Below are 9,099 nucleotides of genomic sequence, written 5' to 3'. Positions count from 1 at the left end.
CGTAAGCAGGTGTGACATATCCACCAGAGGCTGTCAGGAGGATTGTGACCCCTTCTTTAAGTGACTGTTCTATTTTCATTTACATAATAGAGTTGAACAAAAGCCATTGTTTTACCAGGGATTTATCATTTAAATCAGGGCTGTCCAGCTGTCAGCCAGCAAATGGTTAACTCATGGTGGGGGGGCTCCTGCTGTCTTTACCACCTCAGCTCCCTGCACTTCCCCCACACAGGTCTGCCCTTACCCCTGTTGACACATCTCTCCCTAAGGCACCCATGACCTCCAAGCTCCCCTGCAATCCTCCTGCTTCTACTTCCTGCACTCATTCAGAAGTTGGACGGTCCTGATTTAAAGGTAGGTGCTGCCACATGCCAGTGTAACCCACTGGTGAATGTGTAACACAAGCTCTGATCTAAGCCTAATCCCTAGACAGTACATCGACTCCAACCCCAGGTAGGTGGCTTTAGCTCAGACTGCACCAGCTCAGACTTTTACCTTGGAAGTCCCTGGTTCAGCTCCTCGCATGCTAGCAATGGCTGAGTTTGTTGCCTTAGCAGTAGGCACAAGGAAAGCTAAACCACAGCTGAGGCCTGGTTTTCAATAGGAAGCTCCTGCTGACCCAAAGCAACAGGTACTCATCTCCAGGAAAAAAATAAATCTGTAAAAATGTAAGTTGCAGAGAGTACTGATGTTTGAATGGTAGAATTTCAAAACTCTGATTCCCCAAGTTGCTAGGTAGTATTTGTTTTCCCCACTTAACAACTCAATCAAACTATTTCATGGAAGTCCCTGTGCAGCCCCATTTACCATATTTATCTGAATCCAAGATGACTTCAAATTTAAGATGACCCTTCATTGATTATATTGTGTACATGGAGAAGTTATAAATTTGTTATAATTTTTCATGTACAGAATCTAATTACTGAAGGGTTACCCTAAATTTGTCCCCCTCCCCCAACTTTTTTTTGCAAGCAGCAGCAGGAGGGAAAACAGTGGGGAGGGCAGGTGGCAGGAGAGTCAATGAGTCTGACTGCTGCCTCTTGCCCCTCTGCACCATGCCCCTTGCTGCCTGGACTCCCTGTCACTTGCTCCCCCCTCCACCCCCAGTGCCTGCACCCTCCAGCATCTACCCTATACCACTTTCCTCCCCTGCTACTTGCCCTTGCCAGCTGCCCCCCATGTCTGTGTCCTCCTGCATGTGCCCCTTCTGTAGTATTTTTGCCCCCCAATGTCTCCTCCCTGTCACCTGTCTCCCCTATTGCTCCCCCTTACTGCTCCTTACCCTCAGTTGCTGCTGCACCCACCTGGCTAGATGGTAGCAGCTTGGGCCCTGGCCCCAGGGTGGGAGTCAGAGCCAAGGTGGGAGCTGCTGCTGTAATTGCTGCTGCCTGACTGGTTGGAAGCTAGAACTACAACGTGCTCCATGCCTAGAGCCAGAGCTGTGACAGTTAGTGATAGCAGGGGTGGAGGCAGAGGGAACAGGTGGATGAGTAGAGGCCATGTGAAGACCAAGTGAGGGAGTGGAAGTAACACAGTGCAGAGTCTGCAGAGGGGCAATGGCTGCTGCTCTGACTCCAACCCTGACCCTGAGCCACAGGCAGAGCTGAAGCTGTAGCAGCTGCCTGCCACCCCACCTTGTACTTGAATCCAAGGTGAGGGGCCTTTTCTCTGTGTTGAACGAGGGGAAAAGACCTCATCTTGGATTCAAGTTGATGCCGTAAAACTGTTAGGTTCTGAGGGGTAGGTAAATTCAAAAGAGAAAATGCAGCAGATATGTAGTTCTAAATTCTCCATTCCTATGGGAGCCTTTCTATTCATGTCCAAAGGTTTTAGAACAGGCTCTAATGTAACAACATTTCTTAATAGAAGTTGATAGGCCAAGAGGTTTGAAGGATTATACCACAGCTGCATCAGATCTGAAGCTTTCTAATTAATGTTAGAACCCACATGGGCTATAGTTAACTTACTATCTTTCTTACTGATATTAGTAAACTAGATTATTAATTACATGTGACTTGTATTGTTAGTATCAAAGTTTTCTGATTTAATTTGTTTTGCCAGTTTGACACAGCTTCTATTAATTGCTTTAACTCTACTTCTTTCTTCTTTTTTAACTGAGAATTAGCAACGCATGATCACTTATAATAACTGAGCTGTGAAATCATCTGGGTTATATTATCCTCAGCCAGTGCACCCAGTGCACTGTCAATTTGGCTTCTCTTTGATATACTGATAGGCATTCAGCATTGATTAATATGATCTGTTGCCTCATTTGTACTTCAGACATTTCATGGCAATTTGTGAATTATTTTGCTCTTGAGAGGACCTTGCCCTATTTTCAGAAAGGATTTTTTAACATGCAAGGCCTTTCTACCTTCTTTAATATCATTATATTACAAACCTAATATTTAGCAGCAATGCCCCACTACTCCTTGTGTTTAAACCTATAATAAAATACATAAATCTTTAATGCTTGTCCTTTGCTATTGGGCACCTCCTCTTATTAAAAATCTGGCAGAAGAAAACCAGAAGTTCATAAGCAACTAGTTTAAGTTTTATGTGCATTTTTAAAGATAATTTTTTTGCAAGTTTATGGCTGTCTACGACTCTGGAAGAATTTTTTATTTCCCAACATCATCTGTTTGAGATTTAGTTCTGTGGCCATCATCACGATTTCCTTCTCACACTCCCATAAGCCTATTTATTAATTCCTTTATCATAGGCCATCAATATATGATTGAAATTTTCTGGTGAAATATAGTGCAAAGTGATTCATTCAGTTTTTCTTATAAGAACTACCAAATAATGGTAAAAAGAGGGCTGCATGATTTCTGGTAACTGTTAAATGTTAGCAGACAGACACTAAACATCCTGTGTCTTCCATGTAGATAAACATTGGTTTGGAAATTATTAGGTGCAGTAGTCTTCAAAGCCCCACTAACTAGCTGGTTGCCCTTACAAATTAGAAATGCAGCCTTAAATATCAGTGACCATACAAATAACCACTCCGATCTGGGTTCAGGATCACATTAACCCTTTCGCCACAATGAGAGCACCTGCATCCTGAGGTAGCTTGCACACAACTCATCACATCTGTGAGGAGGAGGATGGAGCATTGGTGAAAGCTCTGAGGGGTCTGCCAGGGGGCTGCATTCGTTTCTCTCAAGTAACAGTTGACTTTAGTCTCCACGTGAATTTGATGTCCCCATCCCTTTTTTGTCACATCTCACATTACGTCAGAAATGGAGCAGGGCTTGCTTGCACGAGAGGATAGAAGCCCACAGAATTAATTTTGTGTGTTTCCTATTTTTGTCTTTGTCACATATTGCATGCCACGTGCAAGCTTTAGTAGGGTGAGAGCTATAGCAATATTAAATGTAGGCCTAGAAGTCTTGAGATGAGGTTTTATTGATTTGGGGAAAGCCATTACTGCTGCTATGATATAAAGCAAAACAACAAAAACAACCCCTCCTCCTCCACCTCTTTCATTCCTCAGAGTTACGTCAGTCAGGTCCGCAAGAGCAGCTATTGGGAGAAACTGATGACGTTGGTTTCAGCAGGTAAATTACGAAGGGGGTTGGGGAGCAGGGAGGAATGGGTAGGTAGGAGCAAGCTGAGAAATAGATGAGCAACTGGCAAATGCTATAAAACTAGCTGTTGTGGCCAGTCTGGGGGAGGGGGCAGCCAAGTTGTAGAGCAGACCTGGTAATGACTGCCCACAATGAAGAGCACGAATGGAAAAATGTATGAACCAGTTTCCAACTGTCCCAAATTCCTTTCTCAGTAATATGAAGGGCCCTTCACCAGAAGCCTTGGAAGGGGTCAGAAGGGGTGAGGTAGTGTCTGTACTTAGGCACATACCTAGCAACTTGTGCTCCTGTACAAACTGAGTTGAAGAAAAAATATTAGCTCATTTTTTTATAGTAAATATACTTCTTTAGCAAGAAAATCAGTCTGTTTAATTGCTGAATTGATTAAATTTTGCCCAGTCCATTTCCCAGCACTAATGCACTGCCCTCTGCTTCTTGCATATTATTTCTGGGTGGACAAATGAACTGAGCAGCTGTGCCCTTTCAATGAAGCATCTAAAATTAAATGGTCTAATTTCTTATTCCTCTGTTCCAGGAAAGCTTTTTTATGTTTCAGCAAGATCTCAAGCACCCTTCGTTTCCAATGACCTACATCCATTGCATTATATTTTTTTCCCAGTGATAGACACCCAAGGACACAATGTTTTCCCAGAAATAATGATGATGCATTTCTGACTCAGGCACAGACTGGACACCATGGGAACCTAAAGAGTGTAAAAAACAATATGGGAGTATAAACAGTAAAAATGTGCAGGGGGGTGTGGAAGTGTTTTTACTTGCCTGAACTTTATTAGTAGAACTCATTCAATCAATATGCTAAGTGGTGTCTGTCTATACTCTATAAAACCTGAAGATGAAAAATTTGACAGAAACTGTTGCATCATAAAAACCATAGAAAAGTAGGGCTGGAAGGGACCTCCAGAGGTCATCTAGTCCACCCCTCTGAGACAAGATCATCCCTATTAGCAGAACTACATAGTTATTAGCAGAACTACGTAGTCAACCCTGACACAACCACAAGGCATAACACCTTAGTCTGCCACAGGCAACGCAGGGGGAACCGTGACCAATATCCTGCTGCTGCAAAGGCTGCTAAAATACTCTTGAGAGACCTAAAAGGAGGCTACACCCCCTGCTGTAGAGGAAGGCGCAAGCCCACACAGTGCATACCAATCTGAGCATGGCATGGGATAATATTCCTTCCTGACCCCAAATGTGGAAATCGGTCTGACCTTGAGCAGGGGGGCAAAACCTTCTAGCCAGGGACCTCCAGGTTTCAGTTCCAGCGTGAGCATTGGCCCATGCCAGTGCCTTCATGGACAAGCAGGAAAGTGTAGTGCAGAGCTTTCCAAACTGTGTGCCGCGACACATTAGTGTGTCGGCGGCAGTGTGTAGGTGTGTCGTGCGGAATGCAGAAAATTTTGCGGAAGGGCACCGCGGAGCTCCTTTACTCGCGTCTGCTTCCCTTGGCCCCTCCCCCGGAACTGAATTATTGTGTCGCGAAATGATGCATGTCTAAAAAGTGTGTCACCAACATGAAAAGTTTGGAAAGCTCTGGTGTAGTGGATAAGCTCTGACAGTTTTTCTGTGAAATCCTGAAATCAGGCTCCAGGCAGACTGTATACCTCCCTGGACCCCAAATCTGGATGACAAATTCGTGCTTCTTTACCATGCAGAAGGAGTCATCAACCACCACCACTCTTTATCTTTCTTTATGGTGAGGTGGTTTTAGGGCTCTCACTTCTGGGGCCCTGTGCTTCCCCCTTGACGGCTGAGTCCTTTGGGTCTTCCCTGTTGATGTCCTTACCTCTGCCCTTTCTTCAGCGGCTCCACTGCAGAGTGCTTGAAAGTGGTTGCTGACTTGAATCTGTTTCTCTTGAATTCTGGGACCCCTCTTTCTTTTAATAGTCACATGCTACCACGTCTCATCTTTTCCCCTTGGCCTTTCCAGTGCCAGCCTCTTCACTCCTATTCAAGAAATCTTCATTTTCCTTGATAGCTCTGTGATTCCAACCTTTCAATCTGATGAGATAATTTTCCTCATTATTTTAGCTGTTCAAGGAGGCACCTTTGTTAATATTTGTGTAATCTTTTTGTTGTGTAAATCTTTTTTCTTTAGTGTTACTACAAACAGGTTTTGTATAATCCCATTCCTTATCTGTGGCCCTTGGTCATTAGAACTGTACTATCTGAGCACCTTGTCCAAGTATTTTATGTATTGATCTACACAACAGCCCTGAGAGCTCAGTGCTGTTACTACATATAAGGACTTGAGGCACTAGCTGGAGGGATGTGTTGATGTGTATAAAAGACAAGGCACTGGCCTGGAAAATGATTGAAAGCATGTGTGCCTCTGATTGGTTGAACTTGGTTTTTCATCTGGACCCATTTGGTACAGAACTCATACTCCAACTAGTTGGAGAATGACAGAGCACTTGACCTTCAGAATATCAGTAATTTAAAGTGTTTCCCAAACGTGCTTGCCTTCTAGAAAAATAATTCAGTGGTCTCTTACAAATGCAGGCTGATGAGCTTTAGCTTCGTGCAGGGAGTGACAGGCCTCTCATAATTTCCTGAAGAAGTGCCTTACAGGATGATTGGCATAGGTATATGGGAAACTATGGTACAAAAATCTTGTTTTATAGGCACTGTATTCTGGGATGGATCGCTAAAAATGGGCAAACATTAAGTAATGGAATGGGAGAAACTTTTGTCAAGTGACCTGGTTCAGCTAAAACTCTTATCCCAGCTATTGCAGTAAATCAATTATGCCAACCACCCCAGAGTACACTGGCTGACATTTGTCTGTGTGGATGAAAGGTATTTTACTGAAGTCTCAACATTTAGAGGACATGAAACATAACATAAAAGTCTCAACATTTATTTTTCTGAAGTCTCTTTGCAAAACTCTCAACATGTCAACCAGTGGTTTGTTATGAGACTTCTCTATATCAGTAATGTGTTTTGAATAGTAAAATAGTTGTAAAGATCATCTCCCTCGTATAAGTATTTTGAGGTTTCTAAGGAGCTTTGGAAATATCTGAGTTATTATTTATGGTCATAAGTTACATATATAAAAGAGTGGTGCTCTATTATACCAGACACAAGGCATGCACATAGTAAGCAACCATACACATGTGGTCCAAAGATATTGAAATCTAAGAATGAAGGACATAATATTATGTTTATTTTACTCATAAAAAACTGAGTCACAGAGAGAGATCGGATAGTGGACTTACAAGTGAGATGTTGCAGTGCCAAATTTTTTGGGTCCTGGCCCTTGGAGCTCACTCCAGAATCTGGAGCCAGGTGCCTAGGCTCCCCACTTCATGCATGGGGAGAATGATGCTCCTCAGACCAGTGAATCCTGAAGGCTGAGCAGAAAGACACCTACACCCAGTCTATAGGAAGCACTGAGCATGGAGAGGTGCCTGAAATTGCACCCTGAAGACAAGTGTGGGTTCCTGAATCAGGGCTTTTGGCAAACCTCTAATTCCAGTTTGGAAGCAGACTCTGGGATCCTCTACAGGGGATGGGAATATTTGGAAGCTCTTGCTCTTTTCTTTCAAAACAGGGTTGCTTCAAGTACCTGCACAGTTTTTAGATATAAATCTAATGTTCAAACAGTTGCCTAGGAAGTGGGGCACCTGGCTTTATATCCCTTTTCATCACCCACCACATAGGAGAGTGCCCAGGGCACCAGGCTATAGGCTAGGCTAGCGTGAGAATTCTCCATGTCTCCTCTTGACGCTGTGTCATCGTACAGAAAAAAATATCACGATTCCTGTGGCTAGAAACAGAGCACACAGGGCAGATGGGCAGGACACTCGGCTGAGAGAATTCCAGATCTTGTTCCCAGGACCGTTTCTATAATTTTACCTTCAACAGGCATTAGATAAAAATTCAGTTAAGTATTTTGACTCAGGCACCAGAATGAGATGTTTGGATCTCAGTTTTGGATCTAGACATCTCTATACTGCCTAAATTCTGGTTCAGATGCCCAAGTCCTTTACCGAATCTAGCCTTAAATGACTTGTCTAAAGTCCTGCTCAAACTTGGAAACTGAATCCAGAGTGTCTGAGTTGCAGTCTCATTTGCCTTATCACAAGGAATTCTTTTTCCAGATGCTGCACATTATTTTGATGACAATTTATATCTTGAATTATTGTCTTGTCTACTAATTGCTTTCATATTTTTCCCTTTTCAAGAGAAAATAATTTTTTTCCCATGAAACCCCGCTCCCCCGCAAAGACATACATCTTGTTTGAGATAACTCATCTTGCTACTCTTTTGCTGAGCCCTGTGGAAAAAAACCCCTGGCAAATGAAGACAAAATGTAAGCTAATTTAGTTCAAGATAAACTTAAAACCTTTTTCAGCTTTCAGCAATAGGAAGAATTTAATTCCAATGAGTTGAGTTTTCTAAATTTGATGTTGAATGAAAGGGAAAGCTATCCTGGCACTGGTGGGCTCAAAGAAAAAAACTGTTCAAATTGCAAGCCAAACCAAGTAGCGGAAAAAAGCAGTAACGGTCTCTTGTTAAACTCCAGCCCAAGTGGTCATAAATCGTTTCTAGTGTAGCTAGGTAATATGTCGTTTTCCCAGTTTAGATTCTTAAATAAAAGGTAACGTATGAAGGCATTCCATATTTAAAATGAAAAATTAACACATCCAATAAACACTCCTGAAGTACCAGGGTAAAGTGCCCTGGGAAAGGTGACTAATGAAAAATTACCAAGACATTGGCATGGGGGTTGATCATGGGGAGGGTATGTGTGTGGTAGTGCAGTTGTACCCACTAATTTAATTCCTCCTTCACTCCTGTCATCTTTCCCCAGGAGTCAAGGGACTGATCCTAATGAAGTCAAACTGCTCACCCCTCTTCTCAAGCTGGGCAGGTAGCCAGAAGCACCTGCTGAGTCCTGTTATCATCTGGGGGCTATGAGTCCAGTCCTGGCCGCACCCCACTTTTCAAAATTTTAGATCCACTATTGGGAAGGCATATTCACCTATTGGTCATGCTAGTTGGGAGTAGGTGTTCTATATTGTTAAAAAGTTGATGAAGTTTAATGTTGCTAGGCAAAAAAAGATGACAAAAGATGCGTGCATACACAAGTGATTTGTTATATAATGGCCACTACCAGGGTGAAGCTAAGGTATCTGTGGTGTTGGAACAAAATGGAGCTGACCAGTAAAACCTCACTGGACTTCTCAATGTGCAGTAATGGTCTTGACTAACTCAGTATATGCAATAGCCTATGATGCTTACTAATATACTGTCATATTGTGTAATCCTGGTAAAAGGTGTTGAACCATACCTGCTCCAAGAACTCATTTTCCAAGACTTCTCCCCCCCAGGAAGGTAGATTTGTAAGAGCTGAGGAAGGTCAATCTGAGCTACCCACAGCCTAAAGAAATCAGTAGAATGATCAGCATGTTATTAAGTACAATAAAACCTATGTTAACAGACCATTAAGAATGCAAAGTCAAGCACTCACGTGTTAAGAAGT

The 9,099-nt window shown here is 42.8% G+C and overlaps 1 long non-coding RNA gene across 2 annotated transcripts; it reads left to right on the top strand.

Annotated features, from left to right (window-relative positions):
- The first annotated feature begins 244 nt into the window (after window positions 1-244).
- On the top strand, window positions 245-7,837 carry LOC106723221. 2 transcript variants are annotated; one of them, XR_001359174.1, is made up of 3 exons: window positions 245-354; window positions 3,497-3,560; window positions 7,799-7,837. It is a non-coding gene; the product is annotated as an uncharacterized LOC106723221 (long non-coding RNA). The 2 variants fall into 2 exon arrangements; XR_001359173.1 differs by lacking the exon at window positions 7,799-7,837 and adding an exon at window positions 4,126-4,219.
- The last annotated feature ends 1,262 nt before the right edge of the window (window positions 7,838-9,099 follow it).

This window comes from Alligator sinensis, unplaced genomic scaffold (genome assembly GCF_000455745.1).
Source record: "Alligator sinensis unplaced genomic scaffold, ASM45574v1 scaffold421_1, whole genome shotgun sequence".
Classification (NCBI taxonomy): Eukaryota; Metazoa; Chordata; order Crocodylia; family Alligatoridae; genus Alligator; species Alligator sinensis.
Note: the sequence above shows the minus strand (reverse complement) of the source record. Positions and strands in the feature narration are given on the sequence as shown.